Source organism: Halichoerus grypus, chromosome 2 (assembly GCF_964656455.1).
Source record: "Halichoerus grypus chromosome 2, mHalGry1.hap1.1, whole genome shotgun sequence".
Classification (NCBI taxonomy): Eukaryota; Metazoa; Chordata; class Mammalia; order Carnivora; family Phocidae; genus Halichoerus; species Halichoerus grypus.
The window spans coordinates 97,438,779-97,462,179 of NC_135713.1; the positions used below are offsets into that span (position 1 = coordinate 97,438,779).

At 44.5% G+C, this 23,401-nt stretch overlaps 1 long non-coding RNA gene across 2 annotated transcripts in view; it reads right to left on the bottom strand.

The window, feature by feature from the left end:
• Positions 1-23,401, bottom strand: part of LOC144381122 (uncharacterized) — a 325,453-nt gene that overhangs the window by 138,529 nt on the left and 163,523 nt on the right. For both annotated transcript variants that reach the window (XR_013445745.1, XR_013445746.1), the window contains one exon: positions 17,764-17,843. This is a non-coding gene — a long non-coding RNA (uncharacterized LOC144381122). The remainder of the gene's footprint in view (positions 1-17,763; positions 17,844-23,401) is intronic.

Here is a 23,401-nt window from a genome sequence, read left to right on the forward strand (position 1 = left end):
TCTTCCTTACATGACCAGCAGATGCCTTTAATAAGTGGGGATGGATCCCACACTTGTCAGAGACCTATATGGTTTTCGAATAATGTTTTCAAGGATGAGATTAGATCCTTAAGGATTTATTTTAATACTTTTCATTCCCAAAGCAGAGGCCTGTGGTTTGATATCCCTTTCTTCTTCCCCAGAGCCCATTTCCTTTTCCACTCTGTTTCTGACCCACAAGGGTTATTGGTTGACTCTACGGCTTAGAATAGTAGCGGAAGACCACGTGGATGGGGGCTGGCTGCTCTCCTGGCACAACGTCCCGAGGCAGTGTCTATGGCCCCATTAATGACCTATACTCACCCACAGAGGAGAGATCAGCGCTGGCAAGCCTGTATGTGTGTAGGTGGGCATGTGTATGTTTGGGTAGGAGGGGGTAGTGTTGATATGCATCCCAGTTGTCAAACCTACATTATTTTTAGGGGAGAAAGAATTCATAAAGTATAGGCAGGCACACAAATGTTATTGTAAACAGTAAGTTGATTAAATATTGAGTACCTGCTACACGCCAGACACTGGGTAAAGTGGAGGGGACAAAACTGTAAGCAGAGACAGACACAGGTCCAAGATTCCTTGGGTCATCTAGTCTACTGAACGAACGAAACAGTAAAGGAAAGCTGTAACTGTATTTGGGCTCCCGAAGGAGAGGCCCCTCGTGCAATGACAGATTATGGGGAGATGAACCTGGTCAGGCCAGGTTTTTTTTTTTTTTTTAAGATTTTATTTATTTGAGAGAGATAGCACGTGCGAGAGCAAGTTGGAGGAGGGAGAGGGACAAGCAGACTCTGCACTGAATGTGGAGACCAATCTCAGGACCCTGAGATCATGACCTGAACTGACATGGAGAGCCCAACGCTTAACCAAGACTGTGCCACCCAGGCGCCCCCGGGCAGGTTTCCTGAGACCTTCAGGCTTGAGCTGAGGTCTGAGGGAGGAGAAGTGTAACAAAGGGAATAGCCATCTTTGTCGGCCAGACTCCAAAGCCTATCAGAGCCACATGGCATGAATCTGACTACAGGGAAGCAGGAGTACAGAGTGGCTTTCTGCTTTGGGGGCGCCCCCTAGGCCCACACCCTTTCCAGAGCTGTCATTCATACGGTTGTTTTTCTTCCCCTCTCTGCGAGCTTGTGGCCTGAGGGGTAGGGAGGGGCTGCCAACAGGAGCCCAACAATTTAGCAAAGCCCATTCCATCTCCTCCAGAAAATTAGTTCCTGGAAGTTTCAAAACTGCACCCCCACTCTTCTATAGCTTCTGATTCTTCCCAAATGTCTCTTCCAACGAGCTTTAAGACATGCATTGGGTTTCAAGTCGTGATCCCTGGATGGAAAACCTTTTGTTTTTGCAAAAGCAGCCGCCAGGCCCCAGTTTTCCCTTGAGAGCTCATTCTAGTCTTCAGCCCCACTTCAGGCAGGACCGAGGTCAGTGGCACCCCCTGGGAGAATTGCAGGGCTCTGGTGTGGGGCCAGGGGCGGGGGGTCAGCCTCTCTCCCTGTGACACAGAGGGCTGCCAGGAGGGCCTCACACAATTCTTTGTGTTGACTCCATCTGACGTAGACTTCCTTGACGTGGCAGATGGCAAAAACACTTCTCACTCAAATTTTCTATCCAGGTAAAGTAGAAGGAACTATCCTCCCCCCCCGCCCCGCCCCCGCCCCAGAAGCAAAAGGTACGTGAGGAAGTACAACTCCTTTTCCCAATCAACCTCGGGTGGGTTACTGCCACGCTCCGGGTGCCAACATTTCCACACGTCAAATAAGGATCGACGGACACCCTCTCTCTTCATTCACAAGGCTAGAGAGGCCCAAGGATTAAAGGCCTGGCTCACAAAGGCCAGTGGGATTAGGTGCTTCCTCAGGAATCCTTTGAGCACTTAACAGCCAATCTGGTTTTATCTCCCAATGATGGGGCTTAAATGCAATTCAGAAGTAAATGCTGCAATCCACAGACTTTCTTCCGCCCATGGCTCCTTCCACATCTGAGACGTGAATTGATTTTGGGTACACTGAGATCCCACATCAGGAGGAAGGGCATCTTGGAGGCAAGGCTCAGACCACACACCTAATAGCCGAGCCGGCTTCAGGCCATCTGTCTCCGTGTTCTCGCTTAGATAGAGGGACAACTTTCAAGCCGAGGAAGCCCCTGCAGACGCTAAAGTGTGGGGAGCATAAGCCCAACTGGCTGGGGCAGCCCCAGAAGGCATACGGGACATGGCAGATATGCCCGAACTCCTCAACTTCCAGAAGAGAAAAACAACTTGCAACTGATGCCATAAAAGAACCCATCAATGTCAAAGGTGAAATAACATCCTTCTATGTATTCTCAAGAGAATAAAGAAGACTTCCATTACAGTACCTATGAGCTCTGCGACCCGTCCCCTCAGCCAGCTCCACACAGCTTCTCTCCTCTCAGGCTCCCAGAGGGGACGACCCACGCTCTTGCCTCTGCACAGATTACTCACTTCAGACTCAAGCTCTCCAACATCCACTTCTCCCTTCCTCCTTTTTAGCAGAAACTCTTGGGCCTCTCTATTCTTGCTTAACAAGCTCCACACTCCCCCTTCCACCCCAGTCCCTGCCCTTCAAGTGAAGATTTTCTGAGTATTGTGGTTCCACAACAGACTAAAGGACCCTCCCCTGGCAGCCTCAGTGTCCCTCAGCAGGGCCGGGTCCCTTCATGGCTCGAAGCTTCTCCCTCCCTGAGGGCAGCTGGGCTGGGGCTGCACTCAAGGGCAGAGAAACAATCTTTCTGGGTTGCTACTTCATTGCCTTGGGTGAAGAACCACTTTATTGGTTTTCAACCCAGGCTGCACATTAGAGTCACCTGGGGAGTGCTTAAAAGCTGCTATTGCCCGAGCCCCAGCCCAGCCCTTTTAAATCGGAATATCTGGAGCTGCAACGGGGAAAGTTATTGTTTTAAATGCTCTCCAGGTGATTCTAATGTGCAGCCAGTGTTGAGAACCAATGATTTACCCTCTTCTAGTCTGCACCCTCTGCCCTAAATCTGTTAGGACACAGGGGTTGATCTTACTCATCCGCTCTCTGGCTTCAGATGATAAAATAAGTAATAAATTTACCAGTCTGAATCCCAGCCAGGAGAGACAGAAGGGAGGGAGGGGCGACAGAGTTATGCTCCCACAGCTTCACCCTCCCTTGGGCAGACCTACTTATCTAATAGATACTGCTCCTGTAGGTATTTTCTTTTATCCTGGAAATATCCAGCATTGATAGGATGCCTTCCAACCTCAGTTCTCCCTGCAAATCCTTTGAAAATCAAGCTTCTTTAAAAACGAAAAACAACAGCCACCTCACTTGGACTAGCTTTTTCTTTTTTTGGACAAGCTTCTTAGCCCATGACCCGTCTAGACGGGCAGGTGCTTATCATTTCAAGGGGCTGGGCAGGAAGTGCCGTTTTGTAAGACGGACATCTGGCTCCTCCAACACCAGGCCCATGTATCCCTTTGGTCACAGACTGCTTGGACCAAACAGGCTCTCCCAGGAGACATCCAGTCCAGCCAAAGAGAGGGGTGAGCTACAGCCCCTGGAGGTGTGTGACATCTGCCAGAGTGTCTCCAATCTAGCTAACATAGGGTAGCAATGAATCCTTGTTTTATTTTTTATTTTTATTTTTTTAAAGATTTTATTTATTTATTTGACAGAGAGAGACACAGTGAGAGAGGGAACACAAGCAGGGGGAGAGGGAGAGGGAGAAGCAGGCTCCCCGCTGAGCAAGGAGCCCGATGCGGGACTCGATCCCAGGACCCTGGGATCATGACCTGAGCCGAAGGCAGTCGCTTAACCGACTGAGCCACCCAGGCGCCCTGAATCCTTGTTTTAAATAGTGCAAGAGGCACAGTGAGAAACTGACTCCATTTAGGTAATGGAAAGAATCAAACTGGTTGAAACTCAGATCAAAGCCCATTAAACTTGCTCTGACTCTTAGACAACCACAGAGAACATCAGAGAAATGTTGCTTATTTTTCTTTTTTCCCTTCTTGCCCACCATCCCCCACCCGAGACAACTGTTCACATAAGATCATATTCTTTTTGGGATGGAGAAATTCGATGCTGGCTGGGTTTTAAAAGTCCCTCCAAATCTTTTGAATGGACCCAATTTATTTGGCCACATGGTTTCAGGATGAGCTTAGGTGACATCACAGCAAACTTCATCTTGAATTCCGTAATCTGCTCATTCTGTGGGGCATCCGCTTCCAATAAAGCTCAACATTTTCCTTCTCCAGCGATGCTGGTGCCAGGTCACAGCAATTATGGGCAAATGTCAGTTTCCAAGTCTGCCACTGTTGGTTAAATTGTACATGGTCTAAAATAACAGTGAGGCGTCGGCTCTGTCCCTCGGGCTGGGGACCAAAATGGGGAGGCATCTGCAGCTGCCGAGAAGGGGTCTGACTCTGGAAACGCCCACCAGTTAAAATGTTGCAAGAGCCGCGGTCTCTTTGGGCTGTGGGCCAATGCACCCACTTCTGGCAAGTATTCTCAAACTTTTTTCTGAAAGGACCATTTTATGAATTTAAGAATGGACAGTGTGTTAGTTTGTAAGGGCTGCCGGAACAAAGTACCACAGACTGGGTGGCTTTAACAACAGAAATGTATTGTTTCTGGAGCTCTGGAGGCCAGAAGTCCAAGATCCGGGTGTTGGCAGGGTTGTTTCTTTCTGAGGGCCGTGAGTGAAGGATCTGTTCCAGGCCTCTCTCCTGGGCTTGTAGATGGCTGTCTTCTCCCTCTTTCTCTTCACTTTGTCTCTCCTCTATGGGTGTCTGTCTCTGTGCCCAAATTTCCCCCTTTTCTAAGGAACCGGTCATATCAGATTAGGGATCACCCTCGTAACCTCCTTGGAACTTGATGACCTCTGTAAAGACTCCATCTGCAAATAGGGTCACATTCTGAGGTACTGGGATTAAAGCTACAACCTATCTTTTTTTTGTTGGGGGAGACACAATCCAACCCATAATAGATCACGACCAAAATGGAACCTAATAGTAAAAGCGAACACTCTTTGAGCATTTCGGCTCCGAAACTGGCATTACTCTGAGGGCTTTACATGGATTAACTGAATACTCACATCCCTATGAAGTCCATACATTATTATCCAAATTTTAGAACTGAAGAAACTGGGTCACAATGAGGTTAAATCACTTGCCCGAGGTCACACTGCGAGTAAGAGCAGAGCCAGAACTCAAAAGCAGGCAGCCTGAATCCAGAGTGGATTCTGTCTACTACTATTCTACACGGCCTTGATATTCAATGTTTGTGGCAGCCAGGGGAATGTGCCTCACAGACCTGCAGCTCTGGGGAACTTAAATGAGCACGGGTCCAGCTGCTACCCTCTGAAATGTATCACCATGTCTGCGCTGAGGGCACACTTCCCACTGGCGGCTCTGACCAGTGCCTGAGAAAAGGCAACCAGTTCCTGGGAGTCCTGGGACTCCTGTGGTAGCTGATGTTTGGCTTGTGGACCCCCCGACAGCTGTGCCCAGCCTTCCTTGCACTTCAGGGCAGTCTAAGATGCTTCCACGCTCCCTCCTTGCCCTACCCTGCCCTCAGGGTCAGACCTGTATCACAGTCTGATGGCAGGTGCTCCCAGCCTTCTACAGCTTCCCCCTTTTCTTGCATTTCTCCTAATAAATCCTGGCATGTTCAATCACATCCCAATGTCTACATCTTGGAGGTCCTAACCTAATATTCTATTCCATTTAAAAGTTTCAAAAAACATGTCATTTATTTTCAATTCAAACTGATTTAGTTAATTAGTGTTTTAAAAACCGCAACACCAAAAAACTGCATTTTCTAGGAGGTACGGGTTAGTGACTTTTCTTTAGTGTCCAGGAAATTGAGGTAGTTTATGCCAGCTTTAATGCTGTTGCGTTTTGTTCTTGCTCAACTACGCGGAGCTGCCAGAGCCCAGCATGTAGCGGGCCCTCAGCAATGATGATTAAAGGGCTGGAAGACCATGCTCTCCTGGGATATTCTCTAAAATAAGCTTGTCTGGAGGAGAGAGGCAGTTTCTGTGAGGGTGGAAGGAAACAGGAAAAGCAAGACCAGGTTGATGACGAGGTCCTGGTTCTGAGTGTTAACCTGGACACACGCCTCCTTCAAGGCTGAGTGCTATCCCAATGGCGTCTGGTTCTGCATTTGGAGAGATGGAAGAGGCTCTCAGATTCAGAAACAGATCGGTCATGTCTTAGAGGCAGGAACACTGGTCTCTGGGAACTTTTAGCCTGGGTCGTTATATTATTAAAACAAACCACTAATTACACCCTTTCCTCTTTTCCTTTACCATTTGAACCTTCACCCTGGTGGTGATGCCTTCCTGCTAAATCAGGGCCTTCGGTCCAAAGCTCAGCTCTTGCTAGTTAGCTGGTGAGCTAGTTAGCTATCCAGAGGCAACTTACTTCTTTAGGCCTCACACCACCCTTTTGTAGTTCAGCTGAATTCCAAAATGAGGGGTTGGGATGATTGATCTCTAAGATCCTTCTCTGTGCTAATATTCTCTGAAATGCCCAAGAGAATGGCATGGATACTCATCAGCCCAGATAAATTCACAGGGTGTCAGGACAGGACAGAGAATGTCTTCCAGCAGTATGTCATTTCTGCCATGTTCTACCCCAGAAAAGCCACATGATGACACCCCCCCCCCGCCCCCCCGGAGTATTCCAACCACTGGTGATAGGTTTGACCAAGAGAAGAAAAGGAATATCCACTTCTTTACGAGTTCTGCAGCTTTCACTTCATGGGTCAGTTGTGTTAATCCAGGTGCTTACCAGAAATCATATTTTTATTATTTTTTAAAATTTTCAGTAGAAATAGTTTGACCAGAGGTATATCTGAATCTCTAAAATAATATGCTCTGTTACCATGGTGTCCTTCTGAGTCTTCCCCCATGTTTAAAAATAAGGCTCCCAGTGACTTTTCAGTTCATGAGACCATCTCAGACATGTTTAAAGCAGGGCACAAAGCTGATGGAAAGCATGAACATATGTGGGGCAGCTTTGATGTGACTGACGGGATAGTGTTTGCTGATAGGGCCTGCTAATAATCCAGTGAGATGATGTCATTCTTGGCAGGGCTCAGAAAGAGCAGCAAGAGGCCAACAGCCCTCCTTGGCAGATACAGCCCTTTAGTAGGCTCCCTGACTTTGCTGTTGCCAGGCAGATGAGATTGGAAAGTTCTGTGAGCCCAGCTGAGCCATCTTGCCTCCTGGGGATGGGAGGTTTTGCCAAGAAACTCTGGGTCACTAGCTGGTTTACATAAATCCCTTAGGAAGGGTTACACTGCCTTTGAAACTACTCCCTGGAATGGAGATTTTGTAATAAAGCTAGGAAAGAATTAACTCCTGGGGAGATAGTCCTTTGCCCTGGACTTGCTTCACCCCATAGGGGTGAGATTGAAGCTCTTCTCACCCCTTGAGACTGTCCTGATTTCAGATGGCCAAGGAAGAGGTAGGAACAGGACTCAGGGACAGGAACAGGACACCTCATGGTACTTTCAACTCTAGAATTAGAAAATACTCTGTGCTCTTTAATATAATGCATCTTTTAAAACATTTCTTGGATTTTGCTTAAGGACACAGGGAGTCCTCCTATTTCCAAGTGGAGAGACTAACTGGCAGTTATCGCCCAACACAGTCTAGTCCTGGCAGTGTGTGCCATGGGGTCAGCAGACCTCTCCCCAGCTGGTCTGTCACCTCCTCTGTGCCTGCAGCTCTGATTCTGACCCCTTAGGGCAGATGCTTGTCCTGATGAAGAACTATGCCCATAGAGCCCTCTCTGTGCTAGCTTGGGGAATCCCGGAGAATAATTCACTTCCTTAATGAAAAGCACTCACTACAGAAATGTAGGACCTATCCTGCAAGGAACTTTGTGAAAGCTGGGATTCTTAACCATGATATTGAAAGTTGTTGGACATTTTTCAAGGGGGTAGTTGTTTTTACAGTGGCTCAAAAAACTGCATTATTTACCAAATTGCCTGGGAATTCAGGCCATTTGTACAATGGCAAAACACATTCTTTTTTTTTCTTTTTTTTTTTAGAATCGTTGCAGAATAAGGGGATTTTTTGTGGCTGGAGATATTCTTAGTGATTATTCTGCAGGAATTTTGCAAATAGATCTATTTCTTGATTTATGGAATAGATGCTGTCTAGCAGGCTTGGAAATAGAGCAAATGTTGGTAGAGTAGATGATATTTTCCAGTTGACTTTTATGATAATAAGAGCTCTGTTACCATGGAAAAAATCCATCAGTATGCTGAGTTGAAAACATTTGGGAAGAAGGCTGATGGTTCTTTCCAATTCTAGAGAGAGCAACATTCATCCATTCCATAGATACTCATGGAAAGACGACTATGTGCCCCACAGTGTATTCTAAACAACATGGCTCTTTATTTTGCACTTTGTTAATTTGTCGCATAACTCTGAGGGGACAAATGGGGTGGCTTTCCCTGTCTGGTGGAGGCAGAAGGCTATGGGCATCCTGAGCAGAGAGCAAGAGGGAGGTTCCTGGAGCATAGCCAGTACTTGGAGAGCACAGTCGTGGCAGTTAAAGAAAATGCCTGGGGGGAGGAGGGTGACGGGAGCAACCTGCTATTTTTCCTGTGGTCAAAAAGGTTGCCACTTACTTCTTTCCTGAATACTATAATTTACAAATATTTGGATGAATCCTACTAGATGATGGGATAAAATCTGGACACAAATCGGGCATTTTGGGAGAGGCGTAAGTGATTTCTGGTTCTGGGCACTGAGTGCATGATACCATCCAGGCAGGAGCCAGCAGGAGAGATGAGCAGGGAGAAATGTTGCAAAAACTCCTATTCTTGGAGCAGCCCAGGCCTGGGAAAGAAGTTCTTCAATCTGGATCTTTAACTGCAGATGGGGAGGTGAAGGATTTAGGTAGGGCTTCCTCTTCTTCCAGCAGCAGGAGGTTTGATGGGGGGGGCGGGGGTTGGCTGGCTTCAGACTGCCACATCTAACTCCCACCCTCTGAAACCAATGCCTCCCCTACAGTTGTCCTCTTCTTGAGTAGTCCTAAGAGAGGCCACAGAGTCTGAAGAGTTGAGTTCTAGACCTAACTCTGATGTTCTCTAACTCTGCAGGCTCTCTTCTCCTCTTGCCTTCCATTTTGTAAAAGAAAGTTGCTTAACAAAAGATTGCTAAGATCCTTCAGCTGAACACTCTATGATACTATGGCATTCTTCCCTTGGGTCACCAGTATTAGTTTGCTGAAATGAAGTTAGAGGAAGAGGAATAAGAAAGGATGGAAAAGCTGGGGTGGGAGGACAAGGAGTGGGACTTCATATAACTTCAGCATCTCTCTGTCATAGCAAATGTTTGATTAGGTCATTTCTTTGGCCTCTCTTTCTTTAGATCTAGTTCTACTGGGGAAAGAACTCGGAAAGGGGATCCAATGCTGGGAAATGAAGTCCTCTGCCCTTTTTTGCCACTCATTAAAACCTACATCCAGGTAACATTTGGCTCTACTTGCACAGCTGACTCAGGCTTCGAACCCACATATCCTTGCCCAGCCTAGTTTTGTAATGTGTCACCCCCATTTTAAAGATGAATGACCCAAGTCCTCAGAAAGTTGAAATTATCTTGCCCATGTTTACAAATAGCACCCACTATTTTACCCAGAAACCCCAATCAAACAAAAGCAATCCAGAATGATGGAAAGGCAAACATACTAGTGGAAAAAGTAATGGCACCCTCCTTAAACAGCCTTTTTGAAAACTCTTCAGCTTATAAATAGTGACTAATTTAACTCCATAAAAATAAATTGGCTCTGGGTCAGATCATTTGTATCTGTTTGCAGGAAGATGTATTGCATAATAGATCCAGCCAAATACTGTAGCCTAAATATTGGCCCTATTCAAACTGTTGAGCTGAATTTTTCAGGACAAAATTCATAACATTCCTCCCCCCTGCTTCTTTCGCTGCATTTAAAGTATCTTTTTTTCCCTCTGTTTTTAAACTCCAAAAGGGAACCCCCCAGAGCAACCTAACCCTCCTTGACATAGGCAGTTCTCTGATTTATGGGGATCATGAAAGATGACTGTACTCCATCCGAATGAAGGTCGTCACTGTGAAAACCTCACAGAGACCATAAACATGGACAGTTGGCTGTAGCTGAGCCTTCTAGCTTTTGAAAAGAGCCATTCAGCCCACAGGCAGCAGCCCAGGCATACCTTGAACTGGGCAAGCTTCTTTTTGCTAGGAAACTTCTATGGATTAGGGAACTTTTCTGGAATCTGTGTAAAGGTTCACAGTAAACATTTGCTTAGTCTCTGTATGATACACATTTACAGAGTCTCAGAATTGAGCATGGGGAACTGAGCAGAGAGAGTCCAGGGGATGAAGCAACAGGATGCTGTTAGCAGCCCCAGTCACTGCTGTGACTTTAACAGCTCAGCTGGAGTTGTCTGGGCTCTAAGTAGTTTGTTCACACAAGAGACACCAGAGCCAGAACTGGTCTGCATCCCCAGTTGGACCATGGATGGAGTCGTGGCAAACAAAGGTCTGGACAGAAACCTAACAAGTATGTATAGGCATGGGTTGTGTTTCCTTGGATGATATGTTTGGTTCTCACTGGTGACTTCCGCTTTGTGGAGAGAGATGGGAGAAGAGAATTTCCTCCCCAGCCTTCCTTTGTTGTCTTTCCCTCTCTCTGCTGAGCCTGGAGAATGGAGGGAAAGTAAGAAAGCAGTATGGGGCAGTGGTTCAGAGCTCACACTGTGAGTCTGGCAAGGCATGCACTTTACTCCACGCCCACCATAGCTTAATGAGCTTTCGTGGTCACGGGCAATGAGCATGCCTAGCCTTCCTGGGCTAGAGCCTAGATTCAAGTGGAACAAGAGAATTTACTTATTCTTCTTACTAAACCAACAGAACTTTGGCTTTTCCAGGAGGTCCAGGACAGGTGACAAAGTAAAATGGAGAAGAAAGTTCTCAGGAAAGAGAAGATTTACATAGGGAGGGTAAGCTTAAAATTAGGATGATTCACTTGAGGTCTTGTTAACTGTTTTTGTTTTTGTTTTTTTTAAGATTTTTATTTATTTGACAGAGAGATAGAGAGCACAAGTAGGCAGAGAGGCAGGTGGAGGGAGAGGGAGAAGCAGGCTCCCCGCCAAGCCAGGAGCCCGATGTGGGGCTCGATCCCAGGACCCCGGGATCATGACCTGAGCCGAAGGCAGACGCCTAACCGACTGAGCCACCCAGACGCCCCAAGGTCTTGTTAACTGTTTGACTCTTCTTTCTCTTGGACTTTTTTCTGCATTGTAATTCTCTTCTTCACACTCAGAACTTCACACTCAGAACTCTCCAGAATACTTTATTGAGTGGTGTCTTGAGGGATGAAGAAGAGTAGCAGTGTCCAGAGTTGGGAGAATTGGTACCAAGCTGGGACAGCAGACATAGGAACTAAGAATGATGCCTGGGAGCAGGAGACAGCAGGTCATGGTGTGAACTATTCCAGGACTTAATGGGATATCAGCCCCTTCTAGAAAGAATACTGGAGAAAAGAAGGAAGGGAGTGTGGGGGTGGATTTGGGCTGCCCATAGTATGTTACATGAGCAAAGATCAAGCCATTGTATTTGAACTGGGAAGTTAACCATGAAGCAGACATTTGAACTATTAGCATATAACCTGGTGATTAGGTATCCTTTGGGCTTTCCTCCTCAGATGTTGGGCAAAGGGTATGGAATTTCCTTGAATCTCCTTAGTGCCTTCTTGGGTAAGGATGAGGGCCTCTGAGATACACATATAACCTTGTCAGATCCTCAGGGACATTTATGCCATCAGAGTCCATGGTGAGCTACCTCCAGCCACTTCCTCCTCACTCTCCCATAGCGACTCAACCACCCTCATCTCTTCTTTAAGCCACTGTGGCTAAACAGGATTCCATAATACACGAAGTGGAACCAGCCCCAAGTCAATGTCAGCAGGACATGTTGCATCCAAGAGAATCACCATTTCTATACCTCAGTCCAACTCCTAAAGTTGTCCATAGCATTTTGAACCTCCAACCATTTCCTACTCCATGTCTGTACTTCCTAAGACAAAGTATGAAATGGATCAAGGGAAAGGTGTATGAGGCCAAAAAAATAAGCTCCTGTAGGGAGAGTTTGCCTCTGCAACTCTACCTGTGTTATTCTGACCTCTTCACTTGGGGAGAGGAGAAAAATCCAGCACCTGGGATGGGTCTAGGGGACCCATATTGTATTCATAGTTCTCCTTGGGAGGTAAGGATGGTTAGAAACTGCCAAGGTAATGGGCCATCTGTTCCCTGTCCTCTGGTCCTCAGCAGCAGAGGTCAGCCGTGGTGAGGAGAAGCTAGGGTGATCCCCAGGAGCTACCCACTTCACTCTACATTCCCATGGCCCAGATCTGCTCCCAGAAAATATGGTAATCACCCAGAGAGGAGGGGCCCTGCAATGACTCAGAGGGAAAATGAAGGCCAGCTGGAACAACCAACTATAGTCTAGTCTGAATGACTATTATACAGGACCCACCTCTAAGGAGCTCTGGGCTACTTGCTGGAGTTAAGATGGACAACAAGCCTATAAGCTGCAGACTCATTTAAGATGTAGACAAGCACTGGCAAAAGTCTTCACCTCTTCCTCCTTCTGCCTTTTTTATTTTTAACATCAAAAATTAGTGCCATTCACTGGAGAAACAAGAGCAGCTATCCATAGTGCTTAGCTTGCCTAGCTGACACTCAAGTTGGCAATTTTGTAAATTTACTTGAAAATCTGCTTTCTCTTTCCTGGGTTTTTAATAGGAATAGTGTTTCAACAGGACTGTTTAATGTAGAGTCACTCTTTAAAAATGGCTCTAGAAAGAAACCCCCCTTTTGTATTTTTATAATTACTTGATGGAAACTTAAAAGGGACACATCTTCTAGGAAAGCTCCAGAACAATCTGTGATGACAGACTGACACCAGCAGTGCCCTGTTGCATCACACTCCAGGCTCCAATCACCCTGCTGATGTACAAAATGTGTGCAAAATAGCGCATAAAATGGGTTGTCAGCTGGGGTGTGACAAGCTTTTTGTTGTAGGCAATACGTTTTATTTGTAAAGTTTGTAAGTGTAACCAGAGTTCCCCAGAATGTGAAATCATCTCAATTTCCCTCACACTCAAACATTTATCCATCAGCATACTCTAGTCTTTGCCTTCAGAACAGCCCCAGTCAGTATCATCATTACGCTGACCTTTGCAAAAGCCTTCTTGCCTCTACCCTTGTCCCCCATTCCCCTGCCACTGCCCTCAGTAAATTATCCAATAGGAGCCAGCATAAACTTTGAAAATAGAAATCAAACCATTTACCTCTTCTGTTCAAAACCCACTAATATCTTTCCATCTCACCCAGAATAAAAGCCAAAGTCCTTAGCTGGGCCCAGAAGGCCCAGCTAACTCTCTGACCTTACCACTTACTACTTTCCCATTCTTTACTCTGGCTTCCTTACTAGTCCTTAAATAGAAACAAGTTTGTACCCCAGGACCTTTGCATTGGCCATGCTCGCTCATCCGATTGCTCTCTTCTCACAACTTGCTTCCTTAATTCCTTATGGTCTCTGATAAAATGCTATTTGGTCATTGAGGCCATTGGTACCCCCAATCACTTCTTATCCATGCTACCCTGCTTTAGTTTCCTTTATATTATTTATCATCACTTGACAGATTGCGTATAAACTTGTTCATTATTTTCAGCCTTTCTGTGTAAGCAGGGACTTTGTTTTGCTCACTACAGTATGCCCAGTGACACAGAGCATGAGCTCACTAAATATTCCCTGGATGGTTGAATGAATTACTAAGTCCTGATACTCTGTACCATCAGCTGGCAACAATGCCCAATAAGGCTGTAAGTGACGAAGGGGATGTTAGCAAAAATAAATTATCAAGATAGTGAGGGGTTTTTACAGAATAAGCAAATGTAGGAGAAACATTTAAAAATTAAGGAAAAAAAAATAAGCAGAAAGTGATCCTGGTTCTCGTTCACCCATTCACTGAACCAAAGCCAGGCCAGATTTGTTCTCTTCAGTTGCTGAAATCTGGTTCTTGTCACAAACCAACCTAGACATCTATTTTGATACACATATTATATGTCTCTTGGCATGCAGAGGACTCATATCACTTACCAGATTTATTGAAATTATGAAAAGCGGTGTGAAATGCCTCCTGCCATATGGGAAAGAGGTGAAAATGCTGACATTTGGCTCTTATCCAATTTCACAAAAGTTTAGAGTTTCAGACTGTTTTCTCCTCCTGGGTGTGGTGGCTCTTTCTTATCAAACTTCTATTCTCTGAGTAGCCATAAAGACATCTCTGTGTATCTGGTGGTATTTTAATACTCAAAAAAACATCTTCTGATGTGCATCAAAATGGACATTTTGGCCCAGCTGTTACAAGAAGAACAGAAAAGGCCTTCTTTGCCCCATTAATTGTCTGTCTTTCCTATCTCACTTTATCTGTTTATTGGTTGCGGGGCTCCCAGTTCCCGCAACTGTTGGTGGAGACCCGGCAGTGCCTCATGCACGGGGCTGCGAAGATTAGATGAGAGGGTCCATTTAGGCCCGTGAGTGTGGTGCTAGCATGGAAGTTCTCGCTCAAGTTTTCCCAGGGATTAGCATTACCTGTTGTTAGGACTCTAGCTCATGCTCTGGGGGGCCCCTTTTATTGAGAGTTGACAGATCTTTTTCCCCTAGATGCAGTTCTTTTCTAGATTCTGTTTTTGATTTAAGTGAGTCACTTTGGCTAGGGAAGTAGGCATGTGAATTGCAACGTTATGCACATTTGGAGGTGGCGCTGCACCTAACGTCAGGCTGGCGGCATGCTATGAAAACTCTTCCCGGTGTAATGCTGTACAATTTCCCTGTTAAACATAAGCACAGCTTTTGTTGGTATTGAATCTGAAACAGCTTTATTTCCAAACTGGCTTACAAATACTGTCAGGAGGTCAGATCCATGGAAATAAACAACGGCTTCTCCAACCTGTATGTCACCTTCAGCCCCCAAACACAGCCCAGATTTCCTGTAGTAGGCACGGTCTCAGCCCACAGGAGTGTGTGCGTGCGTGCGTGTGTGTATGCGAGGCTGAGGAAAAGGACCCGGTAAATGAATTCTTATGGTCCTCTTTCAAGGGGACCTTCATTTCAGTTGTGCTAACCTGCCATTAGACCTTCATCCAAAACTCCTACTAGCATTTCCACGAGGCCAGGCAAAGTTTCAGATAGTTTCTTCAGAAATGGCCACTCTGATCCGTTAAATATGAAAAAGCTCACAGCACTGGAGCTGCCTGAGACTCCAAATCTAATCCGCACCCTTCCAAACGGACTGGGAAAGAAATTCACCTTTAGCTATTCTTGCCTCTGTTTACGGAGGACCCATGATGTACAAAGCACATGCGCGTTTGCTGCCGCCCTGGGAGCACGTACATGAATACAGCCTGCGCTCCCAAGACGGTCTGACCCTCAGCCGGTTGCTGACAGGCTTTCCAGATAGTAACTGCACACGTGGTTTCTACTCCTTTGCCTCTTTCCCCTCAGGTGGCGGTTTACGTTTGTTTACTCTCTGGCAGAGACTTCCAGCATTCTTCTGTTGGTAACTGAGTGGTAACTGTGCTCAGAAGGAAAACGCCCTTGTCACAAGCACAGAACAAGAGTCTGCAATTTTTCCAAAAAAGACTTCTGTTAACCCAGATCAAGTTATATGCAGTTAGGACCACATACTCATCACTAAGCTGAAATGACTACAGTTTGCAGAAGATAATTGTTTGTGAAGAATGAGGCAGTGTTGCCTCATACAGACTGGCATTAACGGGTGATAAAGTTTCCGATTCAGAGGTGATGTTGGGTTATCTTGAGAACAAAATATTCAAGTCCAAAATACCCCTCTTAACTATATTTTTATAAAATAATTTCATAGATGTATTTCATATTTCTTGCCATTTTAAATCTGGTGACTGAATGCATTTCAACCTCTCCTTGATGACCCAGAGTCATCGTCATGAGCGTGGATAATTTTACCGTGCCTCAGAAAAGCAACCATGTCAGGGCCTCTTGAGTTATGAGCTGTGGTAGAAAATTCCTAGGTAAATGTCTCAGGGTCTTAGATTTATTGAACTCTGACAGTTTTTCTAATTCTTTCCTGGATGTCAGACTTTTACTTGTTACTGTCTTGTATTTGCCTCTAGAAACCTTCCTCCACTCTCATCCTTTTATTCAAGGACTGACTTTGAGTATTCCCAATGCACCAGAGGGTACAGCTCAATCAGAACCAGGGGGTAAGGGCCTGCCTGCGTGGAGCAGGCCTACTAGTGGGAAAGGTGAATAATAACCAAGGTCACAATTAAACAAGTTAATTCTAATTTGCTTTGGTCTGGGAGACTGAATACTCACACTTGAGAGTTATGCATAAATTAAGGATAAATAGGATTTCAGAAGTTTGCATGATCAGACTCCATTTCTGTTTACTTATGAGTAATTCCCCAGCAATGAGATTGTTGGCTTCACGGCTCTCTGAAAATGTGGAGCTTCTGTATTACCACGGAATACTGAGCATAATACTAGAAATGGCTTGATATCATTCAGGGTAGGTTTCTTATATTCTGCCAAATGTCCCTGTGCCTACAACTTAAAATTGAGGACAATATGGCACCTGAGAGTCTAGAGGTTCCAAATTCACATCTCCAGGCCTGGTTTCCCTTCACCTCCATATTTGCAGATCTAACTGCCAAGTCCCCCTCTCCAGGTGGATGTCTTGTGGCATAGGAACTTTTTTTTTAAGATTTATTTTTTGAGAGCGCTCACAGCAGGGGGAGGGGCAGAGAGAGAGAGAGAATCCCAAGCTGACTCCCCTGAATATGGAACCTGAGGTGGGGCTCCATCCTACAACCCTGAGATCATGACCTGAGCAGAAATCAAGAGTCAGACTTAACCAACTGAGCCACCAACTGAGCCACCCAGGCGCCCCTGAAGTTTAACTTCTAATTTGACCCCTCACCGTGGCCCCCACCCTACATTCCCTTCCTCTAGTCTTTCCCATCTTGGCAAAGAGTGCCATAATCTTCCCCCAAACAAAGGAATTATTCTCAAGTTTTCTCCTTCTCTCATCTCTCACTCTCTCCAGTCCTATCCCACACCCAATTCATGGACTAAGACTGAGGATTTTTATCTCAAACGCAAATCCCAAATATGAATCAGATCACGATTCCTCCCTGCTTTGTTTGCTCCCGGAGAAAAATCCACGCTCCCAGTGGTGGCTTCAAGGTGCGACAGGATTAGTCTCCAGTTTACAGTTTTCACTGCTTATCTCACTGTGTTGTGAGATTATTTACTGAAGATATCTTCCCCATAAATGCAAGCAGCAACACACCGAGAGTATGCTGGAAAGAGTTCAGACACTGCAAATGTGCGATGGTTCTTCAGCTTCCTGGTCTATAAATTTGCATGAAAAACTATACACAGAACACAACCAGTGACACACCTCTCTTTATGAATGGAACGGAGACCTTACCTTCATTTTATGAAGTGCCTTCCCACTATTCTCACCATCAACCAACTGATCAACAATGGTCAACGCGTGCCTACTATATGCCGAATATTCTGTACAAAGATTTTAAGACCTGGCCACTGCCTTTTGAAGTTATTAAAATCTTGGTGAAAGATACAGATATCCATAGAAATGTGATCATGCAAAGCAACATAGAATGAATAACTTACCCTTCTGAAGGCAAGGACTCAGAGCATCTGAATTCCTAAGGATCTTTCCCAGTCCATGATCTGCCACTCTGTATTCAGCACTAAATGAATGGTAAAGACCAGTGCATATCAGACTTTAAGGTGAAAAGAATGCCCTTGCTAAATATAAAGTCAGATTTAGTGGGCCTGGTGGGAGCCCTAGAACTTGTATTTCTAATAGGCTCCCAGGTGACGACAATGCTGGTGGGGTGAAGGCCACACTTTCTGTTGTAAGCAGAGAAAACACTGCTACTCAGTGTGGTCACCAAATTCCCAGGCACATCCCCAGACTTACTGAATCTGAATTCATGGGGTTGGGGCTCAAGAATGGTGCTCTAACTCTTCAGGTAATTTGTACATATTCTAAAGATTGAGAAGCACTGACATTAATTACTAGGGGCCAGATGTGTTGAATTTAGAACACATGTCCTTCCCCCAGCAATTAGCCACCAGATCGATACCAGGCTTCGGACTTTTCAGGGATGTCAGTTCAGTACCGAGTGGCCTGGTTCGACTTTACCAACATAAGCAGGTATAAGGCTGGCCAGGACCCCCAACGAGAGATTGACACACCCAACATGTTTGTTCAGCACAGACTGGATCAGACCAGAGAATAGTGGCCAGGAAGGAGCTATGATTTAGCCAGATTGATGGCTATTCTTATTGTAATACTCATGAGGAACAGGGACTTTAATGGGTTTAGCAGATGTGGACATCCTAATGCCAGAGAGGCACTCTGCCTAAAAGGTAATTGTAATCATCCAATACATTTCCCCATCCTCTGGCCTGAGATTGAGTTGTCACAGGCTCCCAGACACTGCTCCAGGCGCCCCAGATGGTCCTGGCTGACATACCCCGAGCATGTCATTATGCACGCATGCAAACCACATGAGGGCAACTAGCTTCTGGAGACTAAATGCAGGGCACTACTCCTTCCCCCAGGGTCCCTAAGACACTGCTGCGAGGAAGAGAGATAAATGGGACCTCAGGTGCTAGGAGGTCTTGGGAAAATGAGGACCCATGGGAAATCCTTAGGGCAAGGGTGCTAGGCAGACACAGAAATTCCTCTAACTATGAGTTTATATGAGAGCAAAATATAGAAGTTCTGGCACTTTCCTTCTCTTTTAATTTCAACAAGCTCTTATTGTTTGATTTAGGAAGTATTATTTTAGACTCAGGGTAGAAGCATTAACTTTTCATTCTAGCAGAGAATTAAAACAATGATTTTTAAAATTTTATTTAGCAATTTAGCAATGATACCATCCAGCTAGTAAAAATAAAACAAAGGTAAACGCTAACTTGAAATCAACAAACTCCTTGGATAATTAATTTTCTTTGATCTAACTGATTTCAGAAATTTAAGAAGCCCACTGATCAGGACTCATCACTGACCCTGACTTTGGAAATAGAGGTCCCCACAATCCCGTTCTGTAAGATTCACAATAAGCATGTCTGCACCGGGCTAGAATTATCCTAACTCCTTGGGCTAAAGAGCGGGCTCTATCTACTGTCCCCAAACTCTAAACACACAGGGAAGAGTCAGGCTTGCTATGAATTCCACTGTTGGAACTTCAGTTTGATGCTTTGAATTCCAGTAAGGTTCAAATAGCCCTAGAGGGGGTAACACCTTTAAATGTCCCCCAAAGTGAAGCATTTTGCCAGAAAGAAGTGAGAAATCATTAAGAGCCAGTAGCACCTGGCTCACAAGATGAAATGGTGAAAGGCACCAAGACAGAAGAATCTGAGAAGTCTTGAGACAAAACTAGTTTTTGTTTTGTTTTGTTTTGTTTTGTTTTTATTTCCAGACTGTTGCTTAGGAAGGTGTATGCTTAGGAAATTTACTTAACGCCCCTTAGGAATGAAGTTTCTCCCGTGACTGATCATGATAATACTTACCCTATGTCTTACCCTCCTCTCAAGACCACTGAGAAAACAGAATGAAATGATAGATTTGAAAGTATTCTGAAAAGCTGCAACTTTTAAAAATATGAGCTATTATTTTTCAAGGTAATTTCCTTGTGTTGAGTAAGGTAGATCTGACTTTTCGAGGAAGATCAAGTACCAAATAGTTAATCGGAAGGGAAGGGAATTGATGCTTTTAAAAGGAAGCATGTTGTCTATAAACAGTGTATGCCTTCTTATCTCCTTTGAGATACAACCAAACATAGTAGTTAAACTTCCTGATCGTAATCAAGGAAGCTGCATGGCTCTGCATTTGCACTAGAGAGGTGCTTAAGGTAGAAAACACTTTATGGTGCAATCACAGTAGCCCTAACCAACCCACTGATAGCCCTAGTTATTTTGGTTTGTTTGGACCTTGGCTTTTATGTGATCTTAACTGGCTTCCTTTCCAGGACTTCACTGTGTGTGAAGAGGTTTTGCTTTCAAGTGTTTATTGAATTATTTCTCGTGTCAGAATCAGAGGGAGACAGCGCTGGAAATGATAAATATTAGAAAGAAAAGTCATTGAAAGTGTTAGCCATCAATCCCCAGGAGTTTGTGAAGATGAATTTATTAGACTCCAAACTCCCCCAGTCAGGCCATGGATTATCTGGACAACTGGAGGACTGGGGGTGAACAGTACAAGCAGCATGTCTAACAGAAAGATGTTTCCACCTGGAAGAATGGCTCAGTTCCAGCCTGATTCCTTGTGGATTTGTTAATTGGATTTGTTCTTGCAGTTAAGGCAAATCAGCATATATGCTAGTTAGTGGTTTCAGGCCCTGCACAATTGGAATTCTGCTCAAGGAAAGGTTGGCCGAGAAATAAAAACGCTTTCTCAAGAGGTTTACTCCTATTGGACTGAAAGACAATTTACATGTTAAGCAGAGCCAGAAAGCAAAGTCGAAGTTCTGTATGTCTAAATTTCACTACTTAGGATGGAAGATTCAGATGTAATGTAGTTAAGGCTTCCCATACGTGAGAAAGGCACTGGGTTAGGGAGCTCCTTGGAAAAAGTACATGCATACAAAGTTGTGTGGCCACAAACCCAGCACCTCATGTCCCCCCGAACACTAGGTCGTATAATAACTTCATAGATAAATCACAGTGTCGTCCTCCTTACGAGAAGAAGGTGCTACTGGCATTGCCGTTAGTGAGCGCAGGTGGGCCTAAAAGACCCCTGCAATGAAAAGTTCTTTCTACAGGGGATGGGTGGAGCTTGTTCAATTTACAGATGTAGCCGTTACTGTCCAGGCAGGGCAGTGGGTGCAATTAAAGTGTGTCTGGGGTTGCTGCACTTGGAAGGAGTCCCCTGGCCCTGGAGGGCTGACAGGACTTTGGGAAGATCCAAGAGAAAGAGGATGCATGCAGTGGACAGCTGAGGTCTTGCTAGACATGGGATGATAAGCTCCAAAGGCTAAAGAGCTAAATGCAGTGTGGAATCCCAGATTGGATCCTGGAACAGAAAGAAGGACATTAGTGGATGAAATGGTGAAATGTGAATAAAGCCTGCAGTCCAATAAACAGTCATACACCAATGTTAACATCTTGGTTTTGACGAATGCACCACAGTGATGGAAGATGTTACACCAGGGGAGCCGAGTGAAGAGTTTATGGGAAATCTCTGAGCAATCATTGCAATTTCTTTATAAATCCCAAATTTTTACTGTACAATTTTAAAAATAAATCTTTTAAAGAAGTTGATGGGGCTAGCATGTAACATAGAGGAATTAAATGAGCCAGGCTGGGACAGTCCCAAACTGGTCAGCCCTTACCCTGTCTAGAGAATGTCCACGTCTCACCGATAGCCAGTTGTTGCCATGTGGAAATGCAAGCTTCCGTTTATAGATTTTCTGAGTTTTCGAGAGAATGCAAAACTGTATATGTGTGTCTGTTATCCTCGTTTTAAAACAATGGCTCAAAAAATGAAAAAACACATTAGGGACAAAGAAAATACAGCTGCTCTGTGAGGACAAGCGGCTCATATGTAGGACTTGTCTTGTGGGCACCAGAGCAGTAAGTGTGCAAAGGGATGATCCCAGAAGCTTCAATAATGTAGATTCCCGGGGCGCCTGGGTGGCTCAGTCATTAAGCGTCTGCCTTCGGCTCGGGTCATGATCCCGGGGTCCTGGGATCGAGCCCCGCATCGGGCTCCTTGCTCGGCGGGAAGCCTGCTTCTCCCTCTCCCACTTAAGCCTGCTTATGTTCCCTCTCTCGCTGTGTCTCTCTGTCAAATAAATAAAATCTTAAAATAAATAAATAAATAAATAAATAAATAAATAAATAAATAAATAAATAAATAACGTAGATTCCCAGGTCCCAACATGAGAGGTTCTGATTAGGTAGATTTAAGGTCAAACCTCGGATCCTACAATTTTATTGATGAAATGTATCCCATGTGCTTTTGACACAGGAAGTTCATAAAAACACTGAGAAACATTTCTTTCAGGAATGAGATCCCTTTTCCCTTAGCTTCTTCACAACATTTCATTCAACTTCTTATTCTTTCTCTCATCATCAGTGACATAACTTCAAAGCCAGTATTAAAATACAGGTCCAGAACTGTTCTAATATGATCTAGCCACCAGCTACAAGTAGCCAGTAAGCAATTAAAATGTGGGGCTCTAAGTGGAAAATACACACAGGATTTCAAAAACTTAATACAAATTTTAAAATGTAAAATATCCTATTAAATGCTTATTATTGATAAAATGTTGAAATGGTAATATTTTAGATATAGTGGGTGAAGTAAAATATATTAAAATGAATTTCACCTGCTACTAGGAAACAAAGCTTCATATATAATGAGGCTCACATTTGTAACTCACATTATATTTCTATTGGATGGTGCTGGTCTAGGAAACTAGGGTAAAGAGGGTTGTTTTCCTTTCAGCCTTGATGTCTAGAAAAAGAAGACAAGCTTGGTGTTCATATGTCCATGGTTCTGCCCAAATAACCAGGATTTCATATTTGGGGACAGAGCTCTTAGGCAAACAAACAATGTTCATGTCTTAGCATCCCTCCCTAGAGAAACAACAGTAAGGATCCGGCTAAGATTTGAGGCCCTTGGGTCCTGGCCATCTCTCCCTCTGCCACCAGAGGCATGACTAAAAGCCATTCACATAATTAATCTATCACAGAAGGATGGGACAAGCACACTTCATTACTGGTACTGTTGCCAAGAGATAAAAGAAAAGCTACACATTTTGCTAGGGTTTAAACTGGGCACAGATTAAGACAATGCCCCTGATCTAATCTCAGATTAAGAAATAATTTTTTTCAGGGGTGCCTGGCTGGCTAAGTTGGAAGAGCATCCAACTCTTGATCTCAGGGTCATGAGTTCAAGCCCTACACTGGTTGTAGAGATTATGAAATAATTAATTTTTTAAAAAGAAAAATAATATTTTCAGAAGACACCTTTGAAGAGATTTTTAGAAACTTTACAGGCTGATGTTAGAGTCATTTGCTAAAGAAAAGTTAACAAAACATAGACATAGGAAGGATAAAATTCTTACCATGAAAATGACCAAGTATACTTAGAATATCCCATTAGTTGGGTTGAACAGAGTATCTCAAGTTCTATTTACTATCTCATTCATTCACTAGATACCCAAATGCATTGTGTCAGCACTTTCAATTCTTAATTCTTTAAGAACATCTATGTGCTTTAGGAGAAATT